The sequence below is a fragment of the Leucoraja erinacea genome, chromosome 24 (genome assembly GCF_028641065.1).
Source record: "Leucoraja erinacea ecotype New England chromosome 24, Leri_hhj_1, whole genome shotgun sequence".
NCBI lineage: Eukaryota > Metazoa > Chordata > Chondrichthyes > Rajiformes > Rajidae > Leucoraja > Leucoraja erinaceus.
The window spans coordinates 17,386,925-17,407,639 of NC_073400.1; the positions used below are offsets into that span (position 1 = coordinate 17,386,925).

General features: G+C 43.8%; 1 long non-coding RNA gene across 1 annotated transcript in view; it reads left to right on the plus strand.

Annotated features, from left to right (window-relative positions):
* The window catches only part of LOC129708694 (uncharacterized), a 110,556-nt gene that overhangs the window by 8,491 nt on the left and 81,350 nt on the right, over nucleotides 1-20,715 (plus strand). Inside the window, exon 2 of the long non-coding RNA XR_008725398.1 lies at nucleotides 3,934-4,001. This is a non-coding gene — a long non-coding RNA (uncharacterized LOC129708694). The remainder of the gene's footprint in view (nucleotides 1-3,933; nucleotides 4,002-20,715) is intronic.

The following is a 20,715-nucleotide window of genomic DNA, read 5'->3' on the forward strand; positions in this document are numbered from 1 at the left end:
GAAACAATAGAAATAATAACAAAAGAATCAAATATATTCGACCAGATTGGTGCAGTGAGGAATTAATACATTAAGATTATTCTTAATTAACTAATGGACTACACATAGTCTCTTTGACCTTATGAATTAAAAAGAGCTTGAAGCACCAGCAGGCGTTTGCAAACAAACTGTCAAAATCTAATCTGCTAAAAGAAATCAGATTAACCCATTGTCAATTCTGTTTTTGGAAAAGGCTCTACACTGCTGTGGCGAGGTACAATATCATCACACTTTACTCTGCTCTATATTGTCAAATGCCTCTTTTTGTCACCATGAACCTTCCTCCAGCCACAATACCTGAGAAGCATTTTAGTTTAGTTTAGTTTCATTTATAGTCACGTCTACCGAGGGTCTCCAATGAGAAGGATGGTAGACTTAGACAAAAAAATCTTGTCGCTGTAAGGGAAAATCACAAAGCTGTAGATTACAAAATTGTAGATTGGAAATAAAAACAGAAAATGAATGGAAGGTAAAATTTATAGAAGGAGAAAAGGAGTCCAAGTTTCATTTAAAAGACTCTTGGCAGACAATGTGAAGCACTAGATGAAGTGTCCCGCGGTGAAATGTTTACACCTGTTGAACAACTAAAACTCGATCCCAATTTTCACTTTGGGACTTAGTAAATTTGTTGAAGATTTTGCATTTCCCGGGACTGGTGACTTACTGTTACAGGGATAGCATCAAAAAATCTAATTGACACCTAGTCATAGAATCATTCAGCATGGAAACAGCCTCTTCAGCCCAGCTTGCCCATGCCGACCAAGGTGTCCCATCTATACTAGTCCACTATCCCTTTAAACCTTTCCCATCCATGTACCTACCCAAATGTATTTTAAATGTTGTTATAGTTTCTGCCTCAACCACCTACTCTGGCAGCTCGTTCCATATACCCACCATCTTCTGTGTGGCAAAGTTGCCTTTTAGGTTCCTATTAAATCTTTCCCCTCTTACCTTAAACCTATGTCCTCTGGTTCTTGATTCCACCCTATCTGTTCCCTGTTTGAAATGAGGTCTATAACCTCAAGATTTTCCTCAAGAATAATAACCTTGCTTGAAATAGGAAGACTTTGTCCCAGAATTTTCAGGCTAACGCTTCCTATAAGTTCTGTGCTTCATTGAATAACAACCCATCCCTAAATATAAATAAATCATCTTTCAATACATTAATTACCAATTGGTCATGATATAAGCATCCTAACCTGTGGGTATCTGCATGCTAAAAGACTCGGAGAAGCTAATTTGAGTAGCAGAGAAATCTTCTTTATTTGGTACTTATCGAGTTTAACGAATCGTCAGTGAAACAGATGGCTGGCTTAGAAATGAGCCCCTTTAATCTTCAATTAATCTGTCTAAAATGTTTCAACTCTCTGCGATCAGATGACACATATAAAACATACACTTGGTTCGTTGTTTCTGATGCAGGGCCAGGCCAACCCCTGTAACTCTGGCCCAGTGCAGCCACCAGGACAAAGGGCCTTTATGGCCAAGTTAAGACTCTACCTTTGTAAGACCTTTGCAACTTGGAGGATACCAACATGGTGCCAGAAACACGGCAACTCTTGTGTACTTCCTCTGTGTAATCTACTATTCTTACACTCTTGTACATAGAACATAGAACGTAGAACGTAGAGTAGTACAGCACAGCAACGGGCCCCTTCGGCCCACAATGTTTGTGCCGAACATGATATTAAGTTGAACTGATCTCATCTGCCTGTACGTGATCCCTCTGTTTCCTGCACTTCCATGTGCCTATCTACTTGAGTATGATTGTGCCAAAAAATAAATTTCACTGTACCCAGGTACTTGTGACAAAGTAGCATTGAACCATTGAACGTGACACACAGTCGTACTGTGCATTGGATATGGAAAGGAAGATGAAACTTGCTCTTGTGGTTAGCTCCTTGGCATTTCGCTGTGTACGTGTGAACTAACTGAGAATCAACATCTTGCGTTTTATAGATGGGTGGCGTTGTATCGTTGGAGATTATATCACTACTGGAGTGATTCATACAGGCACCTAGGAGGCTGAGTTTCATTGAAACTCTTACCAATGTTCCCAGGAGGGTCAAAATGGATTAGCGCAGCACCACACCTTTGTTCATAAGTTCATGAGTCATAGGAGTTGAAATAGGTCATTCGGCCCATCAAATTTATGCCACCATTCAATCATGGCTGATCTATCTTTCCCTCTCAATCCCATTCTCCTGCCTTCTCCCCATAACCCCTGACACCCTTACTACTCAAGAATCTGTCAATCTCCGCCTTAAAAATATCCATTGACGTCCACGGACTGCTGCCAGGCCAAACACAGCAAATGCTTCCCGTTTGTTCATTTCAATAGCTTTTATAACAAAAGGGATTCTAAATTTGCTTTTTTTTCTTCAAGATTAAAGGTAAAGATGTCAACAGAGAAGAAATATTAGATAATTTCATAGATGAACTGCAGTGCAAATACAAGTTCTTCGAATAATAGTAATTCATCTGAAAAATGTACTCTCAGCTGCTGTTGTCACCATTTTCTATTTTTAGTGCAATTTTTCTTTTGCCATTGCATTAATTAAGCACAATCAGAGCACCAAAAACATAGGGTGACACAGCAGTGAAGCTGGTAGAGTTACTGCTTCACAGTGCCAGAGATCCGGGTCCAATCCTGACCTTGGGTGGTGTCTGTGTGGAGTTTGCACGTTCTCTCTGTGACCGCGTGGGTTTCCTCCAGGTGCACCGGTTTCCTCCCACATCCCATAGACGTGCGGGTTTTCAGGTTAATTGGCCTCTGTAAAATTACCCCAAATGTGTAGGGAGTGGATGGAAAAATGGGATATCATAGAATTTGTGTGAATAATTCTAATGGTCAGCCGAAGGGCCTGTTTACATGCTGTATCATTCAATCAATCAAAAAACAATTTGAGGATTTTTAAGACAAAAATTGACACATAGCCAAAGATGTGGCCAGGTGTTAAAAAAATGATTGAAGATGTTCAGGTTTACTATGATTTTAAAAGACAGAAATTGTGAAGAGGTTTGATGAAGGCAGGCTGAAGGGGTCAATTGTAAAGGGGGCGCCGCACGATGGCTGCCTCGCCAACAGTCTGTCTGATTTTTGTCTTTTTTAAATTATTTTTAGTGAGTTTTAAAAGTTTGTGTTAATGTTCTTGGTTTGTTTTACGTGGGTGGTGGGGGAGGGAGTCCGGGGAAACGTTTTTTCAATCTTTTACTTTGCCGGAGATGCGATTGTTTTCTGGATCGTATCTGCAGTCGCTCTGCGGCCTAACATCATGGAGCTGGAGGCCTTGCTCAAGACTGACTTTGAGCCCCACCGCAGGGATGTGGACTTACCATCGGATCCGATCCTTTGCCTGCGATCGACGCTAAAACCGCGGCCTGCGGATTTCAACATCGCGGAGCTCGCAGTCTCGGGTAGAGACCGTATCAGGAAGCTCCAACGACGTAGGAGGTTCGACTAGCCCCGGGGTCTGATCGCCCGGCGCGGGGAGCTGACATCCCCCTGATGCATGAGCGTGATCGCCCCGATGCAGAGGACCCCACCTCTGGCTACGGGAACCAAGATCGCCCCGTTAACGTAAGGCTTGAGGCCCACAACCGCGGGAGAACAAAGAAGGGAAGAGATTGAATTTCTTTTCGCCTTCCATCATAGTGAGGAATGTGGAGGAGTCACTGTGGTGCATATTTATGTTAAAATGTATTTTGTGTGTCTTGTTGCTTTTTATTGGTATGATTATATAGCAAATCAAATTCCTCGTATGTTGCAAAACATACTTGGCTAATTAAAGTATGATTATGATTATGTGAAATTAAATGTTGTATTATTTTACGTTATTAGTTTTCTAATTTATCTTTGAAATATAACTTCATTTTTTTTTAATTCTCTGATAGATAATATAAAGTGTCTTCAACAATGTACAAACTACAATGGAGCTGCAAGGACCTCAAGATGATGTTAGGTAGGATCTGACCTCCCATGGGCTTAGTTATTAAGGAATCAAAAAAGATTTTGAACAGGACATTTAATCTCTTGGGCACATTGTTGATTATAATTATATCTGATAATTTCCCATTTTGGGAGGATTGCTAAATTCTGCTACTTTCATCTCACAGATATATATTAGTTCTGGGGTATGTTTGATGTATCCTGTGCCAAAGAAGAGAATAGCATAATGCAGATTACTGCGATTAAGTTAAATGTTAATTCTATAAATCATGCACCATCTGTATAATTGGTGTACAATAGAATTCCTATTTCCAGATAATAAAGCAGTTGAAAGAAATAAAAATAAATAACAAAGTTTTGAGCAAGGAATATGATTTTGATACATAATGTAGTGTTAAATGGTGACTGAAGTATTATTTCCCTGGCGTAATTTTAATACACTTATTTTCCACCCCCATAGGGGCTATAAATAGCGGGAGAGGGAGAGAGGCTGAGGTTAGTCGAGATGCAGATTAGATGTGAGGTTTAGTTAGGTTGAGGTGGGGTTAAGGTGTGAGGTGAGGTGTGAGGTTTATTTGAGGGGCAAGGTTTAGTGAGGTACGGTTTAGTCGAGGCGAGGTTTAGTCGAGGCGAGGTTTAGATGTGAGGAGAATTTTGGTAGTGAGGTATCGTTGAGGCAAGGGGATTAGTCGAGGTGTAGGTGTGTAGGTGAGGGGACATGAGTGTAGGTGAGGTGAGGAGAAGTGGGTTCTTAGCTCAGGAAGGGAGACCGAGGTGCTGCTGAAGGAGACAAGGCCACTGCCTTCTGTGGCAGAGAATTCCACAAATTCACAACTCTGGGTGTATGAGGCCATTTATTTAAACAGAAAAGATTATTAAGGGTTTGGTCACGCTAGAGGCAGGAGACATGTTTCCAATGCTGGGAGAGTCCAGAACCAGGGGCCACAGTTTAAGAATAAGGGGGAGGCCATTTAGAACAGAGATGAGGAAATACTTTTTCGCACAGACAATAGGTCCAGGAGTAGGCAATTCGGCCTACCAAGCCAGCACCGCCATTCAATGTGATCATGGCTGATCATCAACAATCAGTACCCCATTCCTGCCTTCTCCCCATATCCCCTGACTCCGCTATCTTCAATAGTGGATTGGCAGTGCAGGCCAATTCTCTGGAGGCTTTCAAGAGAGAGATAGATAGAGCTCTTAAAGATAGCAGAGTCAAGGTCTGGGGTACTGATTGTGGATGATCATAGAAATGTCTATTGTTCATTTCATGAAATATAACTCTTTTGGGGGTTATTCTACTGCTTATGTGTTAGAAAAATTCCAAGCTTGTGTTATGTAAGCTACCAGCAGAAAGCTTGAGAATCATGTTCAATTTATTGAAAACGCGTTGCCCCCTGTACCCACGCCAGGGAAGCTGCCCCAGGACCCTGTCGGGGGCCTAGCCAGACTGTCGTGGATCAACCCCATTGAAGAAGATAACAGTGGTTATCCAGACCTCGTTGCTGGTTGCGATGGGGCCCCCATAACAGTTCAAGCCTCAGGGCCTCAAAAACGAAGGTCCGCCACTGTGTCTACTTAGCACTTTCCTTCAACTGAGAAAATTCCAACGTACCTTTTGACAATGAAGTATATTTTTCCCTAATATAAGGCTTTTACATACATAAGACTAGAGTCCTTTGCTGATAATTTGCACTGTTCAGTTGCATTCACAAAATGGAGATAGCAAAGCTGATACGCAAGAAGGGACACAAAGTGCAGGAGCAACAAGTTAGTGTGGCACAGTGGCACAGCGGAAGAGTTGCTGCCACTGCGCATGAGACCCGGGTTCAATCCTGACTGTGGGTGCTGTCTGTGCAGAGTTTGTAAGTTCTCTCTGTGACTGCATGACTTTTCTCCGAATACTCCGGTTTCCTCCCACACTAAGACGTACAGGTTTACAGGTTAATTGGCTTTGGTAAACAATCGTTTGTTGGATAGTGCTAGTGTACGGGGTGATCGCTGGTCGGTGCGGACTCGGTGGGCCAAAGGGCCTTTTTCCACTTCATACATACAGACAGCACCCATAGTCAGGATTGAACCCGGGTCTCTGACGCTGAAAGACAGCAACTCCATCGCTGTGCCACTGTGCCGCCCTTGTCATTTTCTCTCTGGCTTGACAGTTCAGTGTAGCACTGAGGAAGTGCAGAGGGAATGCTGATGCCGACTGATTGAAGTTATAAACTAACATTGTATCCGTCTTGTAAATGGGAAGTAATATACTCCATGACGTTATTTGGAAAGAGAAGGAGAATTTTCCTTTGCTTGCCTGCTGTCCTGGTCAATATTTGCTGATCACTACAATGATATACTTGGCAATTTATGTTGTTGTCAATGGGTTGCTATGCACAACTCTCATGCTTTTGTTTATTCACTGGATGAGGAACCACTGCCAAAATTACTATTTATTGTTTATCCCTAATTGCTTTGGGCAGGAAGTGTGGAGTCACCTTTCTGAACTGTCACAATCCACGCCCCGCCTACCTCTTTCTTTCCCAAAGAGGATTCCATGCCGACCTGTTCAAACTAGTTCTATGTTACACCACTTCTCGTCCACTCCTTATACACTAGGAGCTATTTACAAAAGCCAAGTAACCTACAAACCCAGACGTCTTTGAGATGTGGGAGGAAACCGGAGCACCCAGAGGAAACCCACACGGTCACAGGGGGAACGTACAAACTCCACACAGGTATAATGAAAAGCAGATTGTTTTGCGTGCAATCCAATCAATCCAGATAATAATCTAGAAACATAGATCTGCAGATGCTGGCTTACAAAAACATCCACAGTGTTGGAGTAACTCAGCAGGTCATGCAGCGTCCTTGGATTACACGGATAGGTGACATTTGGGATCGAGACCTTCTCTCTCCTATCCACGTTCTGCATGGATGCTATCTGACCTGCTGAGTTGCTCCAGCACTGTGTCTTTTTTAGAGAATGCTCTTCACAAATACAATGAAGCTAATCTCAAGTTCAGTAGGTACAGAGTGCAGAACATAGTTCTCAGCATTGTAGTGTGACAGCTCCAGACATGTCCAATGTCCGCAATGGGGTAGAGGGGAATAGGACAGAGGGGTAAGAGGGACAGGATGAAGGAGACATGGGTGGAAAACATTAAGACCTGTTTGCTTGAGATCATAAAGTAAGTTTATCAAAAGGAACATTAAGACAAGTACCAAACTTGGAGGAATGGAAGATCGTGTGGCTATGTAATTTAGTGACATTGAGATTTTAGTTTAGTTTAGTTTAGAGATACAGCGTGGAAACAGGCCCTTCATCCCACTGAGTTTGCGCTGGCCAGCGATCCTCCTATACTAACACTATCCTACACACACATTAGGAACAATTTACAATTTACAGAAGCCAATTAACCTACAACCCTGTATGTTTTTGGAGTGTGGGAGGAAACAGGAGCTCCCGAAGAAAACCCACGTAGGTCTCGGGGAGAATGTACAGACACGGTACAGACAGCACCCGTAGTCAGGAATGAACTCAGATCTCTGCCACTGTAAGGCAGCAACTCTGCCGCTGCACCACCGCGCCACCCCATTACTTGCAATCTGCTCAACTGATCTGTGCAGTTTTTCAAGACGTTTGGCGATGGTTTGGGGCTGATGTTGCCTCCCTCCCCCCTTTGTAACCAATTATCTACAGAACCCACAACATGGAACAGTACAGCAATGAAACAGGCCATCGGTTACATTGCCTGTGTCAAACATGATGCCAAGTTAAACTAATCTCACAAACCCATGGAACTCCAGACGCGTTTTTGCAAAAAACACAAAGTGCTGGAGTGTAACAACTCAGCAGGTCAGGCAGCATCTCTGGAGGACGTGACAGTTTGGGTCAACCCCCTTTTTCAGACTGATAGTGCGGGGGGTGAAAAACTGTTAGAGATGAAGAGGGACAGGGGGTGGTAAGTGATAGGTGGATACTGTGAAGGAAGCTTTTGATTGGCAGATGGTTGCATAAAAATCACGGAGATAAAAAGATAAAAACTGTGAGATAAGGATAGAAGAGGTGCAAAACTGCGAAGCCAGGGGGAGGAATATTGGTGGAAGGGGAGGGTGAAGGGGAGAAATTAGTATGAACCCAGGTGGAGTACAAGGAAGAGTGAGGGGGTGGGAAGAACTGGATAATTCATTGTTCACACCGTTAGATTGTAAGCTACCCAAGCGGAATATCCCTGCTTATCCATGTGACTATCTAAAAGCCTCTTAAGCACCACAATCATTTATCAGTTACCACTTTGCGTCATTGGATAGGTCAGCTGTCGGTAGCTATTTAGACAAATCCCATCATTCGTGGCTTTTCTCAGATTGCATTGTAACTCTGCTTTGCTTCTTTCCCATGGATTATTAAAGCAACAGCAAATGTGTGAGCTGTGAAGGCTTGGGACTCGTTAGCGGGGAACTTATAGAGTCATAAAGTCATGGAGTCATACAGTGTGGAAACAGGTCCCTTGGCCCAATTTGCCAAAACCGACTAACATGTCACATCTACACGAGTCCCACCTGCCTGCATTTGGACCATATCCCTCTAAACCTGTCCTATCCATGTCCCTGTTCAAATGTTTATTAAATGTTGCGATACTACCTGCCTCAACTACCTCCACTGGCAGCTTGTTCCACAAACCCATCAGTGTGAAAAAGTTACCCCTTAGGTGGCTAGTAAATCGAGTAAGCTCTTCCTTTTCAGATATTTCCAGAGCTGATGACCTATGGATTCAGGAGGGAGGGACACCTAAGCCACTGTCCCACTGCACGGTAATTCAAGAGTTCTCCCATGTTCTCCCCTGATCCAAACTGAGAGATGTCCGTAGCGGGTCCGTAGGAGTTCGTGGATGACTCGTAGCGGCTCGTAATGCTAACGGTAGGTACTCGGGACATCCGGTAAACTCGTCACGTTTTTTCATCCCATACTCGTAATGAAAAAAATGTTACTTTTTACTGGAACGAGCCGCTACGAGACATCCACGAACTCCTACGGACCCGCTACAGACATTCTCCGAGTTCAGATCAGGGGAATACCCGGGAGAACTCTTGAATTACCTCGTACAGTGGGACAGAGGCTTTACTGTAATTGGACTAAATAGAGGTAGCAGTCAGGAACTTTATTCCTTAGACCACAGACTGCTGAGAGGTGATTTTATAGAGTTGAATAAGATCACGAGGGGAATAGATAGGGTGAATCCACAGTCTTTTACCCAAGGAAGGGAAATCAAGAACTAGAGGACATAGGTTTAATGTGAGAGTGGACAGATTAAATTGGAATATGAGGGACAACGTTTTCTGAACAGAGGTATATGGAACAAGCTGCCAGAGGAGATAGTTGAGGCAGGTACTACAACACCATTTAAAATACATTTTGGCAGGTACATGGATAGGAAAGGTTTAGAGGGGTGGGCAGATTGGACTGGTATACATGGGATATCTTGGTTGGCACGGGTAAATTATTCTAAAAGGTCTGTTTCTGTTCATTATGCGCTGTCACAAGGCTTTAATAAACTAAGTAGGATGTATAACAGTGCTATTCGAAACCCACTACAGAGGTGGTTCTCTTCTACATTATACGAAAGAATAATTGAATGCTTGTACAAGATCAAATACTTGAACCACTCTATCTCCCACCTCATTGGATGAACTAGACTTTAGACGTTAGAGATGCAGCGTGGAAAAGCTCTTTGCCCCATCGAGTCCACGGCAACCAGTCTTCTTCTTGCGTATGGCGTGCACAGCCTAAAGTTGTAGGTCAACTTGTTCTATTTGATCTATTTGTTTGTGCCTGTCGGGTAGATTGCATTAGTCGAAACAGGGTGGACAAACAAGGTTGCAATCTCCCACCCCACGTCGACCAGTGATTATACCGATAGCTTGCACAATTCGGCACACTAAGGAAAATTTCCAATTTTACTGAAGCCAATTAACCTACAAACCAATATGTCTTTGGAGTGTGTGAGGAAATCAGAGCACCCGGAGAAAACCCACGTGGTCACTGGGAGAACATAGAAACTCTGTACTGACAGCACCCTTAGTCAGGATCGAACCCAGGTTTCTGGCACTGTAAATCAGCAGCTCTATCGCTGCGCCACTGTGCTGCCCTATCAGCGCTGTAGCACTGTCAATAGAAATTATGAATACAAAACACTCAGTTCAGCTAGAGTGCAAAGCAAACCAGAGGGGTGGTGCTGTTGTGTGGGCGTAACCATGGTCTTTTCATGCACGCCTTTTGTTTGTGTGTTAGCAGCATAATGTAAACAGTTGACTCTGAGATCGCTAATCTCAAATAATACCTCGAAACATCGAAGAAACAATACAATCAAATGATACACAAGAGAAGCTTTTGTTTAGATTTCCTCATTCCTGTCATATTTGTCACACAATTCTGGTGTTGGGATAGATTTATCCGGGAACATGAAGCCACCAACAATTATCTCTTTGGCATTTTGTTGTGTATATATGATTCAGTCACTGAGCATTGCCCTATTTTTACTGATGAGTTTCTTTTGTATAGATATTGATTCATATCCATGTATCATGAATAATACGTGGCCTTATTGTAGCAGAATTTATTGTGACTACTGCATTCGGGGCTGCCGATGTGGCCTCCTTAGCATTGGTGAGACTAAGCGTAGACTAGGTGACCATTTTGCCGAACATTCGCGCTCGGTCCTGCTGGATCACTCGGTTGCTAACCATTTTAACATTCCTTTCTCATTTCCATACTGCCTTTTCTGTCCTCCATTGCCAGATTGAGGCCACACAAAAACTGGAGGGACAGCACCTTATATTCTGCTTGGGTAGCTTACAACCCAATGGTATGAACAGTACATTCATCAATTTTAGGTGACCTCTAACTAATATACAAACATTTCACCCCCTTTCTCCAACTCCCCCCACCCATGCACTACCTGGATGTGCACCCATTTCTCCCACAATCCCATCCACCCCTCCCGTTCCCCTGTCCTCCAGCTGGATCCTTTCCTCTGGCTTCACATTTCACACCCCTTTGCTCCTTATCTCTTCCTCACACTCCTTTGCCTTTTCATCTCTGACCTTTGTCCAATCAAACCCCCTTCACCTGTGTAGGAAATAACTGCAGATGCTGGTTGAAAGATCAGTCTGAAGAAAGGTCTTGACCCGAAACGTAACCCTTCCTTCTCTCCAGAGATGCTGCCTGACCCGCTGAGTTACTTCACCATTTTGTGTCCCCCTTCACCTGTATCCACCTATCACTTGCTTGAATCTGTCCCGCTCCCAATTCTCTACCAGCTTTCTCCCCCGCTACAATCAGTCTGAAGAATGGTCCCATCCAGAAATGTTGCCTATCCATGTTCTCTAGAGGTGCTGCCTAACCTACTGAGTTACTCCAGCACTTTGTGTCTTTTTTACTGTAAACCAGCATCCGCAGTTCCTTACGTCTATGTCCTGCATTGGCAGGAAAGTGCATCTGTATCTATTTGCCTGGCATTTAAAACATATTTTCCAATTGACATTACTTTTCCCACTGTATTTGAGATCATGTAGGATCAGTTAAATCCCTACATCTGTATGCTTATCTCCTTGAGACATTTAGCCAATTCTCAACACTGAAAAATTGTAGCTTATTCAAAATGGGTTGAGCACCTTAAACAATCATATTTATTGTACGCAGAACATAGGAACAGAACTTTCTGGCCATAATGTCTGTGCCAAGATAAACTAATCTCAACTGCTTGCATGCGATCTATATCCCCCATGCCTGCAAGTGAACATGCCTGTCCATAAGAATCTTAAATGCCACTATCGTATCTGCCTCCACCACCATCCTTGGCAGTCTGAACAAGGGTCTCGACCCAAATCCTTTTCTCCAGAGTTGCTGCCTGACCCGCTGAGTTACTCCAGCTTATTGCGTCTATCTTCTATCTATGTTTGTTAATTGCATTATCCCTTGAGTACTGTCTTTACAAACTTATACTATTGTTTGTGAAAGTAAGAATTGCATTTTTCATTTTGGGACATGACAATAAAGCAATCTTGACTCTTGACTCTTGCCATATTTCGCCCCAGTTTAAAAAGATTGCGATGGAGAGTGCAACACCCACCAAATCTGTCCACGTCCTCAGATTGAATGAACCACCATTGCAGGTTCCCGCTAATTGTGCCATTAATGGGCCAAGGGTGAGACTCATAAATTCAAACATTTCTTTTGAAACTGAAGAACAAGCAGGGCATGTTTTATGAATTCAAACGTTATTATTTGATTTATTCAGAAACTGACTGACTGACCTGTGCATCAGTATGGCTAACATGCTTTGGTTTAAAAATAAACACAAGGTGTTGGAATAACTCAGCAGGTCAGGCAGCATCTCTGGAGGAGATTGGATGTTCTCCCCGTTTAGTTTACGGATTCAGTGCGGGTGATCTGTTTTAGCCGACCACACTCCAAAGATGTACCAGGTTTGTCCGCTCACTGGCACTATAAACGCACACTAGGAAAAATTGTTTCTAGTTTGCGTTTTACCAAGCCAGTGAGCGACATCGCTGGTACATCTTTGGAGTCGGTGGGAAGAAAACAGATGTATCCGCACTGAATCTCTGGGCATCAGGGAGAACTACAAACTCCTCCATACAGACGGCATCCGTAGTCATGATCGAACCCGGGTCTCTGGCGCTGTAAGGCAGCAACTCTACCGCTGCACAACCATGCTGTCCATAGGCAACGTTTCGGGTCAGGATCCTTCTTCAGACTGATGGTAGTGGGGGAAGAAAGGTGGAAAAGGGAGGTGGGCATGGGACCACCAATGTTTTCTTGGTACTTTATTTGTCTCGTGTACCGAGGTAAAGTGAAATTCATTTTTGTATACAGTTCAGTACGGGTAACACTATACATAAGGTCTTAGATACATCTTAGATAAGGATCCCAGATACAGCGCAAGTGTATAGCAGTAGCACATAGTGCAAGTGTATAACAGTGTACAGCTCCTTCCATATACCCACCATCCTTTGTGTGGAAAAGTTGCCCCTCAGGTTCCTATTAAATCTTTCCCCACTCACCTTAAATCTACAGTATGTCCTCTGGTTCTTGATTCCCCTGTTCAGGGTAAAACACTGTGTGCATTCACTCTATCTTTCCCCCTCATAATTTTATACACCTTTATAACATCACTCCTTATCCTCCTGCACTCCAAGAAATAAAATCCTAGCCTGCCCAACCTCTCCCTAGGGCTTAGGCCCTCGAATGCTGACAACATCATCTTTGCACTCAGAACTGAACCACTATCATCGCACTTCTGGGATTAATACTACAGCTACCCTTTATACCACAATGGACCCAAGCCCATTGTTCATTTCAATTGAAGTAGAATTATTGCTTTCAAATTATTCTCTAAATTTGAATGTGATGAGTATAGTCATCGTGTAAAAGATCACTAGCAAACATAAACAGGACAAGTAAAGGTGCTAACCCACTTGGGCGACTTAATTGGTGAGTTTAGAAGTTTAGGAGAGTTTGGAAAAATATCATGTTGAAGAACTCCTTTGACTATGTAGAAGACCTCCTTCGTCCTCCTTCGACTATGTTGAAGACTAGCTATGACTAGCTACGTCTAACTACGGGAAAATTGGACACCGAATAGTGGAGAGTGAAGACAACCTCCTTTGATCTCCTTCGTCATCCCTTCGACTATGATGAAGACTATCTACGACTACCTTCGACTATCTTCGACTACCCTAGATTATCCTCGATTAGTTACGACTAACATGCCGACCTACTACAACCTACTACAACTAAACCTACGAGTAAAAAAAGTATCGATTTTTTCTATGGCGACAGATTTTTACTCGCAGGCATTTTTCAACATGTTGAAAAATACGTCGCGACCTAGCTGAGGCCTCGAGTACACGGGGACTACTCTCGAGCATGAAGGAGAGTTACGAAGACCTCCTACGACCTTGTGTCGACCATGCTGCGAGTATGAGTCGTGGGAAAACTCGCCAGAACTCGCGGATTAGGTCGCCCAAGTTCACCTAAACTAACCTGGATGAGAAAAATGATCGCAGAGCACACTACCCAGTACTATTTGTAAAAGTTAATTAAAACATCGCCCAATCAGCAAAGAATATAATGTAAACTAAAAAGCCCACAAACGCCTCTGTCACAGGTCAAACTGAATTCATAGAACACAGAACAGCACAGGAGCAGGCCCTCTGGCCCACAATGTCTGTGCCGAACATGATGTCAAGATAAACTAATCTCCTGCCTGCACATGATCCATATTCCTCCATCCCTCATATCCATGAGCTTATCGAAAAGTATCTTAAATGCCACTATCATATATGCCTCCATCACCACACCTGCCAGTGTGTTCCAGGGTTTCAGCACTGTTGAAAGAAACATTGATCCTCTCACCTTAAAGCTACGCCTTTGACATTTCCACCCTTGGAAAAATTGGAATTCAAATTAAATGACAAATCATAACACTGTGAAAAGAGGAAGCAGCAGGGGCCATTTTTCAGGTAGATGAGGGCGGCGCAGCGGTAGAGTTGCTGTCCTACAGCGCTTGAAGCGCCAGGGACCCGGGTTAGATTCTGACTACGGGTGCTGTCTGTAAGGAGTTTGTACGTTCTCCCCGTGACCGCGTGGGTTTTCTCCGAGATCTTCGGTTTCCTCCCACACCTCCAAAGACGTACAGGTTTGCAGGTTAATTGGCTTGGGTTTGAATACGTGGCAAAAATGTAAATTGTCCCAAGTGTGTGTGGCATAGTGTTAATGTGCGGGGATCACTGATCAGTGCGGACTCGGTGGGCCGAAGGGCCTGTTTCCGCTCTGTATCTCTAAACTAAAACACAACCAGTAAGCTCACAATTTAGTCTTAGAGCTTCGAAATATCTCAAACTAAAATCAAAAGTAGATCAGGGTCGGGTCAGAGATTTGGATTTCCTTGACTTCATTTACAAAACTAAATTAGACTTTTTAAAACTTAGAACATTAAAATACCATCCTTAGGTTCTAAAGGGTTCAGTTTGAACTGTGATAGAGGCTTGCAACAGAACATTAACTATATGTTTATCACCTCCGTTATTAATGGCGACACAGGCGACTGCAGATGCTGGAATCCTGAGCAAAACACAAATTGCTGGAGGAACTTAGCGAGTCAGGCAGTATCTGTGGAGGGAATGGACGGACAATGTTTTGGGTCAGGACCCTTCTTACTACTTACTTCCCTTCTGTTTTTGGATTATAATGTAGAGCATTACATATTCTGAGTTGCTCTGTTCAATATATTTTAGAGGTCAGGACTAAAAGGTGAACTTTTAGTGGCAATAAACAAGCAAACATAAAAGATCAAAGTTTACATTCTGTAGCTGGTAGAGCTGCTGCACAGCGCCAGTAACACGAGTTTAATCCTCACCTTGGATGCTGCCTGTGTGGAGTTTACATGTTCTCCCCGTGACCGTGCGGGTTTCCTTCGGGTGCTCCGGTTTCCTCCCACATCCCACAGATGTGCAGGTTTGTTGGTTAATTGGCCTCTGTAAATTGCCCCTAGTGTGCAGGAGGTGGATGCAAAAGTGCGATAACATAGAACTAGTATGAACGGGTGATCAATGGTCGGTGTTGACCCGATAGGCCGAAGCGCCTGTTTCCATGTTGTATCTCCAAACTAATACTTTCTGTCAATTGAGAAATAGTGCACACTATTTGCTTTTAAGTCTGAAAGACTCAGAACAGAAATCATTGTTGGAGAATTGCCACAATAAAGTAGTTAAGGGTTTGGACACGCTAGAGGCAGGAAACATGTTTCCGATGTTGGGGGAGTCCAGAACCAGGGGCCACAGTTTAAGAATAAGGGGTAAGCCATTTAGAACGGAGATGAGGAAACACTTTTTCACACAGATAGTTGTGCATCTGTGGAATTCTCTGCCTCAGAGGGCGGTGGCTGGTTCTCTGGAAACTTTCAAGAGAGAGCTAGATAGGGCTCTTGAAGATAGCGGAGTCGGGGGATATGGGGAGAAGGCAGGAACGGGGTACTGATTGTGGATGATCAGCCATGATCACATTGAATGGCGGTGCTGGCTTGAAGGGCGTGCTCCTGCACCTATTGTCCATTGTCTATTGTCTATTAACTGTTCGAGTGAATGCTGATTTGAATGGATAAATGTTGTTATTACTGTATTTGAGTCCGTACGAATTATTAGAAGAGAAGTCTTTGCACATTTGGCCTATTTATTACCCTCAGTGCTAAAAAGTAACTTTACATGATCTTGGCAAATGTGATCTAGAAGTATGTGGTTGTGCATTCAATAAACTGTAAAGCACATTCAGTGCTAAAATGGTATGCTCCAGAAGAAATATCCAAAAGTAGCACTTAATTGAAATGCAACGTTGAGCTCAGCATTTGATCATTAGGAAATTCTAACAAAACCACAGCTAATTTTCCTCATAACTTTGACCACGTTTTGAACTTGTATTTAGTTCTTATTCTTTCATCTGCACCTGAAAGTATTAAAATATGGTATTTATACTGTCACCGATGCAAGGGTTTTTAAAGTTAAATCAAAATACAGTCTGAAAATGATGTGTTATAATTCTAAAAAAGGAATGCAAAATATACTAAAATCGTCGTGAAATATGGCACGCACTGTTGTGTTCCCACCTCTAGAATTATTTAACAGCCTTTGATGAAAGCAGAATTAGGTTGTGCAATGCAGCAGGGATAGTTATTGACCTGATCTGCTCCCAAGATGGGATGTTCCACTCAGAAATGTGGAAAAACCCCAGACCATTACACAAAGCAACCTCCATTCTATTGACTCCATCTACACCACGCTGCCTCGGCAGGGCCACCAGCATAATCAAGGACGGGTCTCACCCCGGTCACTCCCTCTTCTTCCCTTTCTCATCAGGCAAGAAATACAGAAGTGTGAAAATGCATATCTCGAGATTCAGGGGCAGTTTTTTCCAGGTGTTCTCAGGCAACTGCCCCATTCTATCACCCAACTAAAGAGTGGTCCTGACCTACTGGCTACCTCATTGAAGACCCTCAGTATCTTTAATCTGACTTTACTAGACTTTATCTTGCACCAAATATGATTCCCTTTATCCTGTATCTGTACAGCGTGGATGGCTCAATTGTAATCATGTATAGTCTTTTCGCTGACTGGATAACACATAACAAAAAGCGTTTCACTGTACCTCAGTACACGTGACGAAAAACTAAACCATACTTCCAAAGCCTTCACATCCTTGCCGTAATGGGCTGCAACCAGAACTGCACGCATTATTCCAAGTGCGACGTGCTTTTTACTTTGGGGTGGAATCCAGATCATTCAACATCAGATACTTTCTAATTCTTCATTACACAGGCAGGTTCTGCAGGATTTGTTGAATCCTGTGTCATGTTTCACTTTTTTCCTTGGAAATGGGTTCACGGTGACTAATGAACTGGGCGTTGGAAAAAGCTGAGTCACAGGATAGCAACTGATGAATGCTCGAGTTTAGCTGATAAATGAGACCGTAGACTTAGCACCTGACGTGAATACAGAGAACAAATTGGTTGCCATTCCCTAGTTCATATTTTGCTCTGCAGTCAGTTATTTTAGACCAATTATTGGTGCTGTTCATTTAAAATATGCTCTGAGGGTATTACGTGATATCTCACAAAGAAAAAGTGTTTAACTTTTTCGCAAAATAGGCAAAGGATGAAAATTAAAATCGCTATTTGTAGAAACAGATAAATCCATTGAGCCACAGAGTCATGCGGCACAGAAACAGGCCCATGAGCCCAACTTGCCCATGCCGACCAAGATGCCCCATCTTCACTGGTCCCACTCGCCTGCTTTTGGCCCGTATCCCTCTAAACCTTTCCTATCTATGTACCTGTCCAAATGTCTTTTAAATGTTGTAATAACACCTACCTCAACTGCCTCCACTGGCAGCTCGTTCCATATGCCCACTACCCTCTTGTGTGAAATATTGCCCCTCAGATTCCTATTGAATCTTTTCCCCTCCCACCTTAAACTGAGGTACTCTGTTCCTTGATTATCCTACGCTAAGAAATCCATTCAGGAAGATGGTGAATCTTTGTTAAAGTGCTGGGCTCTAATCACCAGGGGTCCATGCAGGATCATCCGATTATTTGTGAAACTGTTTGCTAAGGCCAGAGACCAAGGTTCGATTCTTACCTCGGGTGTTACTGACATATCATATTAGACACTGACTTTAACTCTCTTAATCCATGTACAATGGGTGGCATAGTGACACAGCTGGTAGAGCTGCTGCCTCACAGTGCTAGACCCTGATTTGATCCCAAACTCAGGAGCTGTCGGTGTGGAGTTTACATGTGCTCCCTGTGACTGTGTGGGTTTCCTCTGGGTGCTCTGGTTTCCTCCCACATCCCAAAGTCTGGCTACCAAAAGATGCCAGCTTCAAATAAGATACAAACCACCCTAGAATTACCAAGTCTGAAGAAGGGTCCCGACCCGAAAGGTCACCTGTCCATGTTCTCCAGAGATGCTGCCTGACCCGCTGAATTACTCCAGCATTTTGTGTCTTTTTTTTGTAAACAGCATCTGTGGTTCCTTGTTTCTACTTGCTATCACTCACATGACCTTGATTCTCGTATGCATCAGCTGATTGTAAGACAATGGGGTTTGTTAATTCACCTACAAACCAGGAATCATCTGTTTAAAAGACACAAAATGTAGGAGTAACTCAGCGGGTCAGGCAGCATCCCTGGAGAACATGGATAAGTGACGGTTTGGGTCGGGACCCTTCTTCAGACTCTAATCATCACCTATCCATGTTCTCCAGAGATGCTGCCTGACCCATTCAGTTACTCCAGCACTTTGTGTCTCTTTTTGTAAACCAGCATCTGCAGTTCCTTGTTTCAAAATCTTCAGTTTAAGTTATTTCATATGGGCCTCTGGTGCTGAGAGACAGCAGCTCTACCAGCTGCGCCACTGTGTCACCCCTATTGATTTCTTTGAGTGTAAGACTGGTTTGTCCCATATGGGACTGTCTTTGTCCCGTATTTGACTGCTACTAATCGGGTCGAGGGGACTGTCGGGTCAGAGCGCCGTTTCCGGCCCCGCCTCTCCCGTCCCAACGTAGTGCAGCCCATGGAGTGCAGCAGCAGCGCCTCGCCCATGGCCCCGTCGGTCGGCAGCCCGGCCAGCTGTCCGACCTTCAGACCTTCGCTTGCCGCCGACACCACCACCCCTCCTTCTCATGGCCGATCATCGGTTCATGAGTTGCGTGGGGTGCTGGACTTTGCGTGCAACAGAACACGGCGGGCCAGCCGAGGAGTTGTGGCCCAGGCCGCGCGACCTCGTGCGCAAAGTCCGGCGCCCGGGCCAAAACTCCTCAGCTGGCCCACCGGTTGGGCTTTGTGTGCAGCCCAGCACCCGGGCCAACTCATCTTTCACCCAGCCACGGCCGAGTCGATTATCGAATTGCCGTCGGGAATTTGTCCCTTTTGTCCCTTATTTGGGAGTAAGAAAGTTGGCAACCCTGGCGTGAGGGTAAACAGGGAGCTAACTATAGATGTGAACCAATACAATCCTTCACCATGGTTGTGTTTTAGAATAACATGCCAGCGGGCTCCCTGCTGGGACTACATGCCAACTCTCAGCATGGTCAGTATTTCACAGCTATTGTCTGCAAGTCAAGAGTCAAGATGTTTAATTGTCATATGTATTGAAAAGGAACAATGGAATTCTTCCTTGCAGGAGTGTAACAGGCAAACACAATACACATTGATAACATAATAAACAAAAAAAAGTTCAATAATTGCAAACAAAACAATATTAGGGAAAAAGAAAAGCCCGAAGTCCCCAAGACAGTTCATAGTAGTTTAGAGATACAGCATAGGAAGAGGCCCTTCAGTCCACCGGGTCTGCACCGACCAGCAAACACCCGTACTCAAGTTCTATCCTACACACTAGAGGCAATTTACAGAAGCCAATTAACCTACGAACCTCTGCGTCTTTGGAATGTGGGAGGAAACCGGAGCACCCAAAGAAAACCCACACCAGTCACAGGAGGGACGTACAAACTCCATGCAGAAGCACAATAGTCAGGATCGAACCCGGGTCTCTGGCGCTGGAAGGCAGCAACTCTACTGCTGTGCCATTGCATCGCCCTGTTTGTAGAGCTCAAGAATCTGGTGTTTGTTAAAATTCATTGACAAAAATCAGAGTTAAATCTTCCTCCCTTGGTGGCCGGTGCTGCATGATAATATTACTTGTACATGTGGAGTCATAGAGTTTTATAGCGTGGAAACAGGCCCCTTCGGCCCAACTTGCCCACACGGCCAACATGTCCCATCCACACTTGTCCCACAAGTTAATGCAAGGCGCTGGCTCCAAATAAGTCTAAAGCTGTGGGAAAAGCGAGGACTGGTAGGCTTTTACAAACTGGCTTTATTTCAGAAGCATCCAAAGCAAAGTCAGAACAAATATAGTTGTCTGTGAAATTGCATGACGCAGCTGAACTAATTGTAGGAAGGCTTATGTAATGTACAAACTGGAGTCCTCTGTTCCAGAATACCACAACAGATGGCAAAGCTAACCAATGCATGTTTTGACAGGCATCAACATCCAAAACACTCAGAATAAAATGTGTTTTGTTTACAGTAAGAGGTCCCAATTTAGAACATGGGTCCAGTGCAATCATCAGGAAATGGATTAGTTGGTTTTGTTTTCAAGGA